We start from the raw sequence: 18,984 nt of genomic DNA, 5'->3' as shown, positions 1-18,984 counted from the left end.
TTACAGAAATTTAATTCTGAATTTTGATAAATCACACTCAGACTTTCTGTATAAGTTACATTAGATTGCTTAGTTTTATTTTACATTGAAAGGTTTTCATTAGACATTTACTTAGAAACTGGTTCTGTGTTGAATATATAGTTAAAAGTAAAAAAATAATTGAGACTGAAAAGAATAACTTTTAAGATATATCTGTAAGGATTTTTACTTGACATTTTAAGAGTTTAAAAACAAATGTTGATTTTTTGAAAAAAAAATTGTTTTAGAAAACCTATTTTGAAAGGTCAGAATTTTGATAGTTTAAATACAAGCACTTCACTTCTCCAACAAGTACCTATGAACAGTACAATATCTGCAATATTGTGCTTTTATGATTTGTCTAGAAATTTACCACAAAAGCAGAGTTTTTAAAACTGCATTTTTAATCAGTGAAACTCAATATATAGTTAGCTTTATTGAAGTTTTCCTTATCTAAACCCAGTAAAACAGATTCTAAACAAACAGTCCAATCAGTGGGTCTGATGTTTATTACTTCAAAATACTTTATCTTTTATCTAGAATCCACACATAGAGATATCCGATTGGGATGGTAATTAGGATAACTAAAATTCTGGGTCAAAAATTTTTTTAAAAGAATCTAAAACAAATTAACTTTTCTAGGTACATAAACTTCTTAGTTGAGTTACCATTCTCCTTTTTTCTTCTACTTTTTTTTTCCTTGGAATGCTAAACTCAATGGCTGTATTTTAAATTGTGCAAAATATTGGTATTAAAGAAGGCTGAAACTTTTTGTCACTTAAAAGTTAATCAGAGTATCTGAAAGGAATTGTTTTTATAAGAAACATTAAAATATTAGTTATTTGTTAAAGAACAGATAGATTTTTACTTTTATTTTTTTAGCCTGTTATCTTTCTTTCTTTCTTTCTTTCTTTCTTTTTTAAGTAAAATATGTCCAGGAGAGTCAGAGTAGTTTTGATGTTTCTGAACCACAAAAGTTGCTTAGTAATAAGCATATCCCCAAAATACACTTGAGTTAGTTAACAATCCATTTTTAGATTAGGTGGCTCCTCCTCAGACATTGTAAATCGTGACAAGCAACTAGAGATCCAGAGCCCCTTTGCTAGACCCACAGTCTTGCTTTTCCAGTCTCCACCGTTGTTGCAGGAGGTTTGCTCCTGGAGCAGCGATGGAAAGGAAAGAAATAGTAGTATACGCAGTTTGAGGGTTGAGCCTTGGAAAGAAAGAGTAGCAGCAGGATGACCCCTTGCTAAGGGAATCACTTGGAGCGGCATTGGGTGACCTGCCATGGATTTAGAGGAGCTCCCTGGCTTTTCTTTCTTGGGCCAGCCCCTGCATTAAGACGTGGAAACTCCATATAGCCCTGTCCTAATGAAGCTCCCATGGGCCATGCCATCAGTGCCTATTGTCTTATCATTCCTAGTAATTTTCATTCTGAATCTGAAGGGAAGAATCTTTTAACTTAATGATACCCAAGAGGGCTTTCTTATGCCTCAGAATTTGAAAGTGCCCTGAAATTTGTTCTTTTTAAAATTCTCTGTACTTTTTTGTGTGTGCTATAACATTCTTACATGTATTATTCTGTGACTAAATCTCCAGGTTACTATAAATGATAACCTAAATTCTAAAGAACCAATTCTCATTATTCCAGTATGACCTTATTCCCTTAAGAAAAAGGGAATAAACGTTTTGTCTGCTATTTTGTTGGACTGAAGTATTTAAAAGAGTAAGGTAGAAAGAAGAGACAAAATCCTGAACCTTTCAAAATGGAAAATTAATTTTAAACTTAAAAATGTGTTCCTATTACCTATGCTGATGCTGTCTTTGCATAAACAAATAAATAGAAATAAAGAAACGTTTTTTTCAGAAGTGTTTTGACCTGCTTACTCATCTCATATTATCTTTAAAAAATGGTGAGAATTTGGGTGGGTAGTATGTGACAAGATTGAGTGAGATCCTCGAAATTCAGAAGTGTAAATATTGTTCAGTTTCTTAAATCTGTCCAAGTTAGTTTATAAGAGCACATTTTGGTACATTGTAGTTTTGTTGCTTTATCTTATGAAGCTGAGATATTTTCATGAGGAAATAATTTCTTTTTTTGATTCTTTATTTGGTTAGTTCTGACCAAGCTAAAATAAAGTTTATAACATTTTGGGACCCTAAAACTAGACTATGTATGTATCTTAAAACTGTTGCTTTAAATATGCTTGATAATTTAAGCACATTTGCAGTTAAGGATTACCACAAAATTCACAACAAAGAGCCAAGCCATTAGGATGGAAAAAAAATTCACACCATGCTTTTTTTTTTTTTGTAAAAAGTTGAAAATTATGGCAAAAATAAACTCTATAAAGTTTGGTCACCCCTGTAAGAAACTTATTCTACCTGCTTTCTTTTTATCTAATAAGAACATGTTATCCTTGTAATTATTCAAAATAACTATTCAGTATTGATTAGCACCCTTGAATTACAAGGAAGTCATTGGGTTTAGTTTATAAAACCTTGTGCCCACCTCTCTGAATTTCTCTTGGTTGTCTTCAAAGGTGAGCTCATAAAACTGGGCTGCCACATTGCTTAATTGTTCTCCCTCCTTTCAGTGGCTGTTTGGAGGTAATAATGAGCAGCGGTGATAAGACAGCATGCCACTCTCCTTTCACGAAGAAATACCAGAGGGGGTGGGAGGCCAGGAGGCAGGGACAGCTTCCCGTTGGCCAAGCCTTACAGATGGGCCCAGCTGCCGAGCATGGCCATTGGGTCCTCGGAGCAGGCCTAGGTGAAGATTGCTCCTGCACATATTGTGACAACTGTGCAGTCTAGCTTTTCCCAACGTTATGTGTAATATGTTTCTCTGTGTGTAACTGAATATTTTTGAGCAATTCCTCACCACCCATCATCAAAGACTCTTTGAGTTTTCCATCTGTACATTTGGTAGTGGAACAGAATAAACATAAGAAGTTGAAACTATAAACGTGCATTTTTGCATGCTCATACGGAATATTCAGTCTGCATAGCAAAGAAACGATAGGTGATTCTGCATTACATTCAGAGTTAAAAACATCTGTCCAATATGGCTGTAGCTGTGGGCCAATACCAGAAAAATGGAAAACAATCGTCTCTTGATAGAGAAACTGAAGCTATCACTGTACAATTAGCTCTCTCTGTGGTGGCTATATTTTATGTTTTTAACTGGTCTGAAAAGTTTTCCAGTTGATTCTCCAGTTCATTTTCCCAAGACACATGGGGGCTTTGTGTCTTACATTCACCTCTGTTAAGGCTGTGTGCCAGGAATATGCCTTTTCTCACGTAATGAAATCCTAGACACCAGTTCGCTAGGTCCTTAACAGTAGAGCAAGTGCTTGCATTACTGGGATGTTGGGAATCATGAAATCATTATAAATTTGTAGCAATAGTAACATTTCAAGCCGTTCAGAAAGTTGAAGGTATTAACCCTTAATCAGTTCTTTTTTCTTTTAACAAAAAAACTAGCAAAAACGCATTAAGGCTGTAGTTATATATATTGTCTTTCCCCAGAACAAAATGAATAGAGATAACACTATATTCTGGTTCACCATTGGGTAAAACTATTTACTGTAGAAAAAAGTCAGGGCAGACACGAAACTATCGGTGCTGGGAAAGCCAGATCAGCTGTTTCCAGTGGGCTCGTCCCCTCTGCCATGCACACATGTTCAGCATAGTTCATAGTACCAACCTAGACCCATCCCTTAGAATAAATCTGACTGGACCAGTGAGAATAGGAGGAGTGACTTAAAATACTGAGGCCATTTTCTCTTCATTTTTACCTAAGCTAGACCTCTTTCAAGAGTGTCAGTAAAGTTTGAACAGTATTAAAATAGAGTAACTGCTATTGAGGGCAGGAGGAGAAGGAGGAAACAGGATGAGATGGTTGGATGGTATCTGGCACAATGGACATGAATTTGAGAGAGTGAAAATAGACAGTGAAGGACAGGCAAGCCTGGCGTGCTACAGTCCATGGGGTCGCCAAGAGTTGGGCTGAACAACAACATACCTGCTAAATGAGTAAAGCTCAACTGCAATTTTTTCCTGAATGTGGTGTGGTTGCAGCTCGTTATTTTGGTTCATGATATGTCTGTCTGTGGCGAAAAACCCATACACCGCTGTGCAAGGTTTTATCCGTGATTAGATCAGCCTCGTAGGATGTCAGAGGACACTGAAACCACCACCCGGGGTGCTCTTCAGAGATTCAGACTCCTGGGCCCCAGGCTCAGACACACTCTGCAGACAGGGGTGGGCTCAGTAACATGCAAGTTTCTGAAAGTTGCTTGGGGTTGAGCTCTGTGACATTCACTTTGAGAATTACTGCCCCAGGTGGTAGTATCCAGTTACCATCTCAGGCTACTTCTACTCTGAGGATAGCTGAATTTGGAGAACAGCTCTCTCAGGCCCATTTTGATTTCTTCATAAGAAATTTTATTGGCTTAATCTTCCCCTGCCAAGCCTGTGCCCGGGAGTGCCAGTTGTCCAGGGGTGACTCATGAATAGGCAGAAAAGTGAACTGAATAAAGTCTGAAAGTCAAGACTTGTGACCAAAAGTGGATGGTAAGAGTGACTGCAGGAGAAAAGCTGAAGTTGAGGCCAGGCGCGTGTCAAGGGTGAGGGGCTAGCCTTAGCTAGGAGGGCAGAGTGGTTTTAGGAGGCCGAGAGACCATATTTGCTTCCTGGAGGAAAGACCAATGTCTTTGGCCCACTTGGCCAATTTTAATAACATATAACTGAAGCTTAGAAAAGTATGGCTTTAACTCTTGAGAGTCCCTTGGACTGCAAAAAGATCAAATCAGTCTGTCCTAAAGGACATCAGTCCTGGGTGTTCATTGGAAGGACTGATGCTGAAGCTGAAACTCCAATACTTTGGCCACCTGATGTGAAGAGCTGACTCATTTGAAAAGACCCTGATGCTGGGAAAGATTGAGGGCAGGAGGAGAAGGGGATAACAGAGGATGAGATGGTTGGATGGCATCACCAACTCTATGGACATGAGTTTGGGTAAACTCCAGGAGTTGGTGATGGACAGGGAGGCCTGGCGCGCTGCAGTCCATGGGGTCGCAGAGTCGGACACTACTGAGTGACTGAACTGAGCTGAAATAATGGCCTGTTGTTTCTCCTATTCCTGCCTTGGAATGAACTAATACGTCTCATCCTTAATAAGGTTATTAGTAACACATCAGTATTGGAAATAATATGTTAAATCAAGTTCCAGAAACAGTTTTCAGCGTAATGAAATCTGAATTGTGTTTATGTGTGTGTGTGTTTTAAAAAATTTACCCACAATTCATGTTGAAGAGTGTAGGAATAAGTATACCTTTAAAGAATAATAAATACCCCAGTTAGCTTAAGAAATATCTGCCAATAAACAGCAATTCCCTAAAAAAATATAATCCCTTAATTAAAAAATTCCCTGTATGTCTTCCCTGACCATAGCCTTTTTCTCCTTAACAAGAGTTAGCCACTAAATTGAATTTTGGTTTAATTATCCACTAACTGATTTGTTTCTTTTCACATGTGTTTTTAGATGCTTTTAAATTTTTATTTCACTTTTTTGGGGATTTTGTTTGTTTCTTTAAAGACTTATTTTAGAGCAGTTTTTGGCTCATAGCAAAACTGAGGGGAAAGTACACAGATTTCTCATGTACCTGCTGACCTCACACATGCACAGCCTTCTTCATTCTCAACATCCCCCAACAGAAGGTGACGGTTCTTAGAACCGATGAACCTATACTGACGCGTCATAATCACCCCAAATCCATAGCTTAGTTCAGGGTTCACTCTTGGTATTGTGCATTCTATAGGTTTGGACAAATGTATGACATGACTCCACCATAATTCACTGGCCTGTAAATCTGTTCTCCACCTGTTGATTCAACCTTACCCCGACTCCCAACCCTGGCAGCCACTGTTCTTTCTCTCTGCAGAGTTTTGCCTTTTCTGGAATTTCATATAGTTGGAACAGACTTGCTTCTTTCACTTAGTGACACACATTTCTTTCCTTCATGTCTTTTTATGTCCTGATAGTGTATTTCTTTTTAGCGCTGATGCATAACATCTTGCTGTCTAGATGTACCGTAGTTTATCCTTTCACTACTAAAAGCATCTTGGTCACTTCACAAGTTTTGGCAATACAGCTGCTATAAACATCTGTGTGCAGCTTTCTGTGCACGTGGGAGTTTTCAAATTGTTGGGGTAAATACCCAGAGTGCAGTTGCTGAGTCATACTGTGAGCGTAGATTGAGTTTTCTAAGAGACCTCCAAACTGCCTTCCAGAGCGGCTGCACCGTTCTGCATTCCCACCAGCAACGAACAAGAGTGCCTGGTGCTGCACACCCTTGCCAGCACTGGGTGGTGTCAGTGCTGCGGAGCCTGGTCATTCTCATAAATGTATCTTACTGTTTTAGTTTCCGTTTCCTAGATGGCGTATGACGCAGAGCCCCTTTTCCTGTGCTTATCTGCCATCTGTGTATTTTCTTTGGAGAAGTGTCTGTTAAGGTCTTTGGCACATTTTTGAATTGTTTGTTTTCTTATTATTGAGCTTTAAGAGTTCTTCATATTTTTGGGAAACGGTTGTTTATCAGATGTACCTTTTATTTTTACTTTCTCCTCCAGGATGTTTCAGATGTACCTTTAGAAAGTATGCTCTATTTCCAGAATTCTGGGAGGTGGATCATAGAGGATCCTGCTGTGATTTATGTCTGAGAGTGTTTTGCCTATGTTCTCCTCTAGGAGTTTTATAGTTTCTGGTCTTAAATTTAGATCTTTAATCCATTTTGAGTTTATTTTTGTGTGCGGTGTTAGAAAGTGATCTAGTTTCATTCTTTTACAAGTGGTTGACCAGTTTTCCCAGCACCACTTGTTAAAGAGATTGTCTTTACTCCATTGTATATTCTTGCCTCCTTTGTCAAAGATAAGGTGTCCATATGTGTGTGGATTTATCTCTGGGCTTTCTGTTTTGTTCCATTGATCTATATGTCTGTCTTTGTGCCAGTACCATACTGTTTTGATGACTGTGGCTTTGTAGTAGAGCCTGAAGTCAGGCAAGTTGATTCCTCCAGTTCCATTCTTATTTCTCAAGATTGCTTTGGCAATTCGAGGTTTTTTGTATTGCCATACAAATCTTGAAATTATTTGTTCTAGTTCTGTGAAAAATATGGCTGGTAGCTTGATAGGGATTGCATTGAATTTGTAAATTGCTTTGGGTAGTATTCTCATTTTCACTATATTGATTCTTCCGATCCATGAACATGGTATATTTCTCCATCTATTAGTGTCCTCTTTGATTTCTTTCATCAGTGTTTGACCCAGCAATTCCACTGCTGGGCATATACACCGAGGAAACCAGAATTGAAAGAGTCACATGTACCCCAGTGTTCATCACAGCACTGTTTATAATAGCCAGGACATGGAAACAACCTAGATGTCCATCAGCAGATGAATGGATAAGAAAGCTGTGGTACATATACACAATGGAGTATTACTCAGCCATTAAAAAGAATTCATTTGAATCAGTTGATGAGATGGATGAAACTGGAGCCGATTATACAGAGTGAAGTAAGCCAGAAAGAAAAACACCAATACAGTATACTAACACATATATATGGAATTTAGAAAGATGGCAGTGACGACCCTGTATGCAAGACAGCAAAAAAGACACAGATGTGTATAATGGACTTTTGGACTCAGAGGGAGAGGGTGGGATGATTTGGGAGAATGGCATTCTAACGTATACTATCATGTAAGAATCGAATCGCCAGTCTATGTCCCACGCAGGATACAGCATGCTTGGGGCTGGTGCATGGGGATGACCCAGAGAGATGTTATGGGGAGGGAGGTGGGAGGGGGGTTCATGTTTGGGAATGCATGCAAGAATTAAAGATTTTAAAATTAAAAAAAAATAAAATAAGAAAGTATGCTCTACAAGTCTGTGACGTGTCTTCTCATTTCCTTGAAAGTATCTTTTGCAGAGCAGATGTTTTTAATTTTAACGAAGTCTAACTCATCGATTGTTCCTTTCATGGGTCATGACGTTGCATATAATCAGTCGTCCCCATGCCCAGGGCCATCTAGATTTTCTCCTGGGTCATCTTTTAGGGATTTTCTAGTTTTGCATTCTGCGTTTAGAGATGTGATCCATTTTGAGTTAAAGTTTTTGAAGGGTGTGTAGATTCTTTGTTGTTGTTAACACGTGGATGTCCAGTTGCTGCAGTGTCATGTGCTGAAAAGACCAGCTTTGCTCCTTTGCATTGCCGTTGCCACCTTTGGTAAAAATCAGTTGGCCACACTTTTCAGATCTTTTTCTGTGCTCACTGTTTTGTTCCATTGATTTTGTTTTTCCTTTTCTTTCTTTCCATTCTTCCCTTCTTTCTTCCTTTTTCTAACATTTTAAGAGCTGTGTTAAAGTTGTATAACTAGTCTGCATTAAGCTACATATATTTAAGTTGAACAATTTGATGAGTTTTGACATACGCAAAAACATACACCCCCCCCACCCCCATCACAGCAATCAAGACAAGTAGCATTACCATCACGTCTTTGTAACTCATTCCCCACTTGCCCCCAGCTACTGGCCTGCTTTTTACCACTATAGATATATTCTACACTTTCCAGAATTCTCTATAACGGGATTGTACAGAGTGTTCTTTTACATCTGGCTTCTTTCAGCACGATTGTTTTTAGACTCACCCATGCGGTTGCACGTATCTGTAGTTTCTCCCTTTTTGTTGCTGTGCTGTATTCCACAATGTAAGGCTTCCCAGGTGGCTTAGTGGTGAAGAATCCACCTGCCAGTGTAGAAGATGCAGGTTTGATCACTGGGTCAGGAAGATCCCCCGGAGGAGGGGATATGCCCACAAGAATACCCACTGAGGGGCCTGGCGGGCGACAGTCCATGGGGTCATGAAATAGTCAAGACATAACTTGGTGACTAAACAATTCCATGATATAAATTTACCACAATTTGTTTATCCATTCTTCTGTTGATGGATACTTGGATTGTTTCCAGTTTGAGGCTATTACTATAAAGCTGCTATGAACATCTGTATACAAGTCTTTGTATGGACATACGCTTTTATTTCTTCTCTGTGAACACCTGGGATTAGCTGGGGCCCATGATAGGTTCGTTTTAAATTTGTAAGGAAACTTCGAAACTGTTTCCCAGAAACACACAGGTAAGGCAGCATCACGATGTCTCCTGTCACGCTTGTACTACTATATCGTTTAAAGTTTCTTATGAACTTAAATGTGAGTGTTTCACCTGTGCTTCTGATTGCCTGGAGACAATCTCTTCCCTTTTTCTGCTTACCGTTTCATTTTTTTTTATTATTATTATTTAGCATTGGCTGTGCTGGGTCTCCCACGCTGAACAGGCTTCCCTAGTCGTGGCAAGCTAGGCCGTCCTTGGTGCTGTGCACAGGCTTCTTGTTGTGGCTTCTCCTGTGGAGCGCAGGCTTGAAGGTGTGTGGGCTTCAGTGGTTCGGTAGTGTGACGCACGGGCTCAGTAGCTCAATAGCGTGATGCACAAGCTCAGTGGTTTGGTCGTGTGAGGCCCAGGCTTCAGTAGTTCAATAGTGAGATGCACGGGCTCAGTAGTTCAGTAGCGTGACGCATTGGCTCAGGATACAATAGTGTGACCCACGGGTTCAGTAGTTCAGTAGTGTGACAAACGGGCTCTGCAGTTCAATAGCGTGATGCACAGCTCAGCAGTTCAGTCGTGTGACGCATGGGCTCAGTGGCTCAGTAGTGTGCCCCACGGCACGTGGGAACCTCTCTGATCAGGGGTGGAACCCGCGTCTCCTACACTGCAGGCGGGTTCTTCACCCCTGAGCCACCAGAGAAGCCCAGCAGTTTTCTTGTAAATCAACTTTTTTGAAGTGTGATTTGCATACAATACGATCTACCTCTTAGGTGAGCAGATCCGGCTCTGGCAAATGTAGGTCCCCCTGAAAGCACGAATCAAGTGCAGAGCATTTCTGTCATCCCCAAATCCCCTGTCCCTCCCCCAGGTGACCGCTGGCCTGACGGGTCTCTGTGCTTGTGACTGTAAGCACTAGCAGTTGGTGTGAGTGAAATCGAGCGGTCTGCGTTCGTGGACGGCATCGTGTTTATGAGAGTCGTCTTGTCACTGCATGTTTCCGTGGCTCCTTTTTTCCCTGCTAATTAGCATTTCATTGTGTGGAGGCACCACGCTTTGTCTACTCACCTATTGTTGATGGATAGCTGGGCTGTTTCCAGTTTATGGATGGTTATGAATAATGCTTCTGTCAACATTCATGTAAAGGTTTTGTCTGGATATGTATTTTCATTCTCTTGGGGAAACGGAAAGAAACGGAATTTCTGTTCATGTGCTAAGTATCTGTGTAACATTTTATAAGAAACTTGCAAGCTGTTCCTCAAGATAGTTGCGGTGTTTGCATCCCCACTAGCAACATCTGTGAGTGCTCACTTGGTCTCTTTTGTTCACAACACTAGGTATTGTCAGTGTTCTTAATTTAACCAGTGTCATGCATAGCAGTTTTTAAAAGCTCCTCAAGATACATATACTTTTCTGTATATAATAAATCAATACAAAATTAAGAAAAAAAGGACTTTCCCGATGGTCCAGGGGTTGAGACTCTGCCCTTCTGGTGCAGGGGGCCTGGCTTTGATCCCTAAGATGTTCAGTGCGGCAAAAACAATGAAAAAAAAAGTTGAAAAAACAACTCCCTAAATGATTATAACGTGCAGCCAAGGTTGAAAACTGCCAAGCCAGGCTAGAGAGGTTCCAAATGTTTAAATAAGGGCAGGGATTTTCACTTACACTTTCCTGGTTTTCTTTTCCCCATTCATCCCCTCATTCATCCCAAAAGAGCTCTGTCAGCTCTTTACTGAGCATCGGAAATAGAGACACAGCACAGCCCTCCTGCCTGCCTTCAAGATGTGTGGTATCAAGGTTTTCTTTTTCTCTCCTAAGGAAGCCAGTTTCACAATGTTAGGACGACAGTCATTTCAGAGTTTGGCTTTTTGCTGATGCTGGAATTTTGCAGCTCTGGCCTGCGTTCAGTCCTGATGGTGGTGAGGGGAGGTATTGGGGTGCTTTGCGTGTTGAGATATTGCTTCGCTGGCTTTGTACTTTTCCTTCCCTGCCTCCTTACACGCTGGTACTTTCTGATGTACATATTTAACTTTGGGGACCATGTTTTGTGGGGTATTTTTTTTCCCACACTGCTCAGCACGGAGGATCCTAGTTCTCTGACCAGGGATCAAACCCATGCCCCCCGCAGTGGAAGCATGTGGTCCCAACCACTGGAACAACATCTTTAAATGATGATGTGGCAGGGGGCTGAACAATAAATATAAAACGGACATATTCTATCCCTCTAATCGCACCAGTGCCTGCACACAGCATCATGGCTGGTTTCTGATCTTTGTTTTTTATTTTTCTCCTTGTTTTTTTACTGTAGAAAAAAATGCACAGAATATTCTTACAAAAATAAGACAAATTGGCATAATATTATAAAATTGTCACCAAAAACCTAGTAAAGAAATACAGTAAGTAGGTGAAGGTAAGATGGCATATTAACCGAGCAAAGCTCACATGTTAAAGTTGTGTCATTAAGTAGTAAAATGTTCTCTTATTTGATATTAAACTTACACAATAAAAAGATTTTGAAGTGATGCAACAAGGTCTGCCTCCCTGGAACTGTTAGAATGAGTAATAAAACCAAAGCAGAGTCTGTGCAGAATTGTTTTATCTTCTAGGGTCGAGGTCAGTGTAAGGATTGTAAAATTGCCCATAACTTGCAAAACAGATTCTGCACAGAGCAACTAATAGAAAATACATTCCATTTTCCTTTTCCTTGTGGCCTAAGTGGTTCCAGAGGCCCCAGAAGCCTTGTGGCAAAATATCTAGTGAAAAAATTCTGACAAAGAATAGAAATTTATTAGTGTAGCTTTGGATCTAAAGAAATCTCATCTCTAACATGGATAAATTTCCATCAAGCAGATATTTTCCAGAGCAATCTCAAGCCAGTTTCATCCCTTGATGGATATTCTATACAATGGAATGAAACCATTTTCAATACTTGCTGTGTTTCTTTCATTGAAATTTCTTTTCACTGCAATTGTTCTTTTTTTTTTCCAGCATGGAAAATTCCATTATTTTAAAAATATTTTTATTGAAGTACAGTTGATTCACAGTGTTGTTAGATTCAAGTATACAGCGAAGTGGCTCAGTTATGCATATCTATCTATCTATTCAAGATTCTTTCCCATTATAGGTTATTACAGAGTGCTGAGTATAGTGCCCTGTGTACACGGCAGATCCTTATTGGATCCTTTTCCTCTGTGTGTTGGTTTTTACACAAACTGAACAATTATCAGTTTTTTCCAGCTTTATTAACTGACAAATTTTGTATATATTTAGGTTGTGCAACATGATTTTTTTAAGTATACATAATACTGTGAAGTGATTACCATAATCAAGTTCATTAGCACATCCATCGTAGTTACTGTGTGTGTGTGTGTGTGGTAAGATCTATTCTCTTAGCATATTTCAGACATACAGTACAGTATCATTAACTCTAGTTATCATGCTATACATTAGATCTCCAGAACTTACTCTTCTTAAAACTGAAAATCTCCTCCATTTTCTCTGATCCCCAACCCCTGGCAACTACCAGTCTCCTCTCTGGTACTAAGAGTTTGACTTTACTAGGTTCCATATCTGAGATTATACAGTATTTGTCTTCCTATGCCTGGCTTCTTTCACTTCGCATAATGTCCTCTAGGTGTGTTCATATTGTTGCAAATGGTAGACTTTTCTCCTTTTTTATCCTCGAATAATCCTCACTGAGTGTGTATATGTGCCTGTGCCCCGCGTGGCTTACTCATTCGTCCATCGGGGCACGCCTCGGTTGTCTCCGTATCTGGTATTATAAGTGAGGCTGCAGTGACCACAGGAGTGCAGGTGTGTTTAAGATCCCTGTTTCACTTCAAAAAGTGAAATTGCAGGGTCATATGGAAGACCCACTTTTAGTTTTTTGAGGAGCCTCTGTGCTATTTTCCATTAGCGGCTGCACCAACTTGCATTCCCACCAACAGTGCAGCAGAGTTCCTTTGGCTCCACAGCTTCGCCAACTTGTGTTATCTCTTGTGTCTTTGAGAATAGATTAGTTCCTTGAACCACATCAATTTTTCCTCATTTAGTTTCAACCACTGTGATGTTTGCTTTGCTTTTCCGAAACCAAATTTCCCTGAGATAAAATTTTGTGTATCTAAGTTTCGTCAAGAAAATGTAACCCTCCTGTCCAGTTTTAGTCTATAGCGTATTTTTGCCATGTACACTTTCATTTGTTTTCAGTTTTATTTTGTGTTGATTATTTCTACCAGTGATAACAACTAGAAATTAAACGAAAATTGGTTGTATTTATTTCCTACATAATCAGTGAGACAATTTGGGGCCATTTAGTAAGAGAGATACAGGTGCTCAGAAAGAGAGGAAGGGCTATATTTGTGCACGTGTGACTAAACTCTCAGTTACTGGATCAAAAACGCAGAGTGGAATGGGATTGCTGGGTCGTTTGGTAGTTCTAAACTTAGTTTTTTCCAGAGAAAGCCTTCGTTCAGAAAGGTAATGCACCCCAATATTCACTGCAGCACTATTTACAATAGCCAAGACATGGAAGCAACCTAAATGTTCATCGAGAGATGAATGGATAAAGAAGATGAGGTACACATGTACAATGGAATATTGCCCAGCCACAAAAAGAGTGAAGCGACACCATTTGCGGCCACACAGACAGACCTAGAGATGAGCACGCTGAGTGAGGTAAATCTGACAGAGAAAGACAAATAGATGATATCACTTGCATGTGGGATCTTAGAAAGCTTCAGGTGAGCTTATTCACAAAACAGAAACAGAGCCACAGATGTAGAAAGCAAACTTACGATTACCAGGGGGAAAGATGAGGGAGAGAGGAATCGGGAGATTGGAATTGACGTATACGCACTACTATATATAAAATCGATCACTATGAAGAACCTTGCCGGGAGCCAGTGTGAGGAATCCCGCCCGTGACAAGGTCATGAGGAAGGAAGCTGACATACGCAAGGCGTGCTCAGACTTCAGGGACCCCTCTGGAAATTCCTAAGCATGTACCCCACAGAAATCTGCCGGCTTTTGTGCTCTGCTTTTCCACTCCTCTGACATTTTCTGGAAAAAGTCAATTCAGGGCTTTAGTCTTCTGCATTTGAAAGAGTGTTTCAATCCAAAAAACCCCTCTGATGGCTTTCTAGCCTGCCTGCAGGACTCGTACAGCTGCGCATGTGATTGTTTGAGGCCTCCTGACCGCAGGAGGCACAGGAAGCTTAAAACATCCTAGGAATGTAGGAGCTTCCGAGGAGTCAAAATCTTTAGAATAGGACTGATTAAAAGTTTCATTTGTTGAGCCAATGCTTGCTGCCAAATTTTCATATCCTTTATTTTTAGATATAGTTGGTATATAGGAAAACAAGTAGTAGACCTGGTATTAGCAACATTAGATCTTTGAGTTAAGTACTTTCTTTGTTATAACCCACTGCGCCTTTGTTCTATAGAGATGTAACTTTAGCGCTTTAAGGAGATGTAGATTAAAGAAAAACACTTAGGGGAAACAAAATTAACATTCATTAAGGAAGAGAGCCAAAAAGTGTTAACAAGCCTCTTGGCCAGAAGATAATGATTTACACCTGAGACCTTTTGTATACAAAATGATGTATAGAAAGAGCCTGGGCTGCGAACGCTACATAATTTTGTGTTGCCCATTGATCTCCATGTTTTATCAAAAGTATAAAAGGCCTTCTGAACAATAAAGGACCGGACCAGCTTCTCGGACCAGTTTCTCGAACTAGTCTCTCGGCCTGGTTTCTGGGGAATCTGGCTCCCCCCGTGTCTCTCTCTCTCATTTTCTCTCCCTTTCCCTCTCTCTGCTCTTTACTTTAATTTCAGGCTGAATTTCCATCTGGGGCGCGGAGGCTCGCCAGGTCTACTTACTTGCCGTGGTTGTTAAGACCCGCGCGAAAGGGAGCTTAAGGCGAGGCACCCTTAGATATCCAAGCGGGCGCCGGTGGCCCAACGTAGATGGTGCAAATTCCTTGTCTGGAATTTTATTGGTCTTCCGCGTAAACCAAGCTATTCAGCCCTCTTTCTCCACTTAATCTTCCTACTGCACTATAGTTTCTTAATCTAATCTTATATTAATAAATAAACAAGTCTTTCCACGCCAACGCCGTCCACCCTTCGAATTCCCTGGATCCACCGGGGCTTGACCCCGGCAGAACCTATTGTATAGCTCAGAGAACTCCACTCAATACTCTGTAATGACCTATATGGGAATGCAATGACCTTTTCCCATATAGGAAAGAATCTAAAAAATCAGATATATAACTGATTCGCTTTACTGTACGTTTGAAACTAACACAGCCTCATAAATCATCTATATTTCAATAAAAAAATGTTTTTAAATACGGAGTGGAAACATCACGGTCAACAAAGGCAGCTCCAAGGCCAGAGCCCAAGCACCGTGCTTCAGCTGTGGGCCGCCCTCTCTGAGGCCAGCCTCCATTCTCCACTCCCGAACAGGTCTCTGGTCTCTTCTCTTCGGGGCTGCCTGGCCATGAGCTCTGCTGGCTCATAAGCTGCTGGCCTGAATCAGACAGAAACTCCTAATCCCCTGAGTTCATACACACCGAACTTCTTCAAAAGGAACCAGTTTCTCTTGAGTCAATGAAACACGACCAAGCTACATGAAGACAGTAGAACAGCACAGAGGTGGACGAGGTAAGAGGGCCCGTGTTTCAGGACTGGTGTAAACAGCAGAGCCATCCCAGCCCCCCTTCTAATTATGTGCATCCTTTCAGGTGTGCATGGCCCCTTACACAGCCCATCCGCTGCTGGGAGTTATCCTGAGCTGAAACTCTGCACCCTCTCCCAAGACATAGATAGAAGCTTGTTCGTCAGCAAAAATTGGCCGCAGACTAAATGTGTACCAATAGGGCAATGATTCCGGAGAAGGTGATGGCACCCCACTCCCAGTACTCTTGCCTGGAAAATCCCATGGGAGGAGCCTGGTGGGCTGCAGACCACGGGGTCGCTAAGAGTCAGACACGACTGAGCGACTTCACTTTCACTTTTCACTTTCATGCATTGGAGAAGGAAATGGCAACCCACTCCAGTGTTCTTGCCTGGAGAATCCCAGGGATGGGGGAGCTGCCATCTATGGGGTCACACAGAGTCGGACACGACTGAAGTGACTTAGCAGAGCAGGGCAGTGATTCATTCGGTGTTTTCATGCTGTTTAATACTCAGCCACAAAGCAAAGATTAACACGTTCCTCTGTTAAAAAACAGATAGTGAAGGGACTTCCCTGGTGAGCCAATGGTTAAGGATCAGTGCTTCCACGCCAAGCGGCCTGGGTTCAGTCCCTGGGGAGCTAAGATCTGCAGGCCGCGTGGTGCAGCCGAAAAAGAAAAAAAAAGGAGAGTAAATATTGCAGACTTTGTGGGCTGAGTGGTTTCTGTCACAAATAATCGACTCTGCCGTCGTAGCCTGAACGCAGCCATGGACAGTGTGTAAATGGATGGACACGGCTGTGTTCCAGTTAAACTCTATAATTTACAAAGGCAGATTTGGTTTATGGTCTTCATTTATAGACTCCTGGCTTAAAGAGAAAATACGGGTTTGCGTTTATTCATGTGGAGAGTTCATCGTAATATACAAGTGGGTTAAAAACAGATTTTGGTATTGTGATGCCACTAGTGTAAGACAAAGGGTTGTATGAGCAAATGGGCACAGATTTCCAGGTGGTGCAGTCGCAAAGACTCCGTTTGTCAGTGCAGGAGACACAAGAGACGCGGGTTCAATCCCTGAGTTGGGAAGATTCCTGGAGAAGGAAGTGGCAACCTGCTCCAGTGTTCTTGACTGGAAAATTCCATGGACAGAGGACAGTGGGCCTCAGTTCATGGGGTTGCCAAGAGTCAGACATGACTGAGCAAGCCATACTGGCATAGAGAAGGGCCTAGAAGGTTGATCAACAAATGATAATATCTCGTGGTTGAAGGTTTGGGGATGATTTTTTTTTTCTTCTTTATGTTTTTATATATGTCTTTATTATCAGGAAAATATTTTTATTTAGTAATATATACTCTGGCAATGTAATAACATGGTTGTTGTTGGGGTCGCTGCAAACAGCTGTGGAGCCTGTGCACTGCAGGTTTTGAAGATGTCACTCACATAGACTACAGCGTAAAGGGTGCCCCCTGGAGTTGTGTTACGGAGAGGCGCTCTCCTCTCCCATTCTCTGTTCAGCCCTGTCCAGTTATTTCAACATTTACTTGGAATCTACTATATCAAACATTGTTGCACGCACGACAGAAATAGCAGAAAGCATCAAAAATTTCTGCCCTTGCAGGGGTTCCATTCCAGTGAGGGAGGGAGGCAGTAGGCAGGATAAACTGAAGAGCGTAGGAAGCAGTCATGGAGCAGGTGGCTAGGAAGACCTAGGGTGCCGCAGCAGAGACGGGGCTTCAGTTTTTAAGTGTTGGCTGAAAAAATGCCCACCCTAAACGGTGAGCATTGTGTTTTATCTGACGGACAAAACTAAGGACTGAAGCCCAGAAGACTGCCTCTCAGATAGCTCTGAGGGACTGTTTTGAAGAGGAGCCAGGGTATACAGGAGTTTTTGTAACAAAGCCCGGGTAGTTGGAACCTCACAAGATTGCTGTTAATTAAAATCAGATGTCTCAAGTCAATGAATTGAGCTTGCTTGCCTGTGTGTGGGAAGGTGCCAGAGTCTGAGCTGACTAAAACGGTCTCTGTTGTGCACCTCAGTTACTGAGGGCCAGTCGCCTGATTCTCTCCATCCTGAGTCCTCTCGGGGCGCACAGTAGGGGCGGCTGCAGTGGCTGCCAGCTCAGTGGTCCAACATCCTTTGTTTACTGATACAGTGCTAGTGGTAAAGAACCTGCCTGCCGTGGGGTTCAACTGAGACTGGGGTTTGATCCCTGGGTGGGGAAGATCCCCTGGAGAAGGGCATGACCACCCACTCCAGTATTCTCGTCCAGAGAATCCCATGGACAGAGGAGCCTGGCAGGCTACGGTCCATAGGGTCGCAGAGTCGGACACGACTGAAGCGACAGCCTGCACACCCATGGCAGGCGACATTCTCCATCCACAGTAGTGAGAGAGTTAACTTCGGCAGGTCAATAAGGAGGAGGTGAACATTCTGTCTTTTTCTCATTCTTTTGCCTTAGACACGTAGGCAATAGTATCTATTATTCAAGGACATGCTTTTTTTGAGCTCAGCATCTATGTTATAGGAGAAGGTCTGGGTAAAACTTCCATAGCCTTGAGCTCTGGGTTAGCCCGTTCCTTCTGGCTAATCTCATGCTGATGTCATCCCAGGATGTATGTTACGGCAAAGGGTCTGGGCAAAACGTTCACAACCTTGAGGTAATTTTTTCTGTTCTCAGCAGCTAGTACAAAAGTATGAAATTCCATGCTTAAAACTAGCAGAGAGCTTCCAAGATGGTGGAGTAGAAGGACGTGCACCCATCTTCTGTGAGGACTCCAGAATTGCAACTCGCTGCTGAACAGCCATCGACAGGAGAATGTTGGATCCCACCAAAAAAAGATAACCCACGTCCAAGGGCAAAGGAGAGGCCCCAACAAGACAGTGCGGTGAGGGGCAAAATCACTTCTAGAATCAGACCCCATGCCCACCAGAGATGCTTGGAGGGCTCAGACAAATGCTTGTGCACGCCAGGACCCAGAGACCCCACAGAGACTGAGCCAAACACTCTCTGAGGAGCCATGGGTCAGCCGTGGCCTGCGGCAGGGACAGGGGCTCTGGCTGCAGCAGACCTGGGACACAGCATGTGGCATTAGCCCTCTTGGAAGAGGTTGCCATTAGCCCCACCACAGAGCCA

The sequence above is a fragment of the Capricornis sumatraensis genome, chromosome 1, assembly GCF_032405125.1.
Source record: "Capricornis sumatraensis isolate serow.1 chromosome 1, serow.2, whole genome shotgun sequence".
Lineage (NCBI taxonomy): Eukaryota > Metazoa > Chordata > Mammalia > Artiodactyla > Bovidae > Capricornis > Capricornis sumatraensis.
This window is presented reverse-complemented; position numbering follows the sequence as displayed.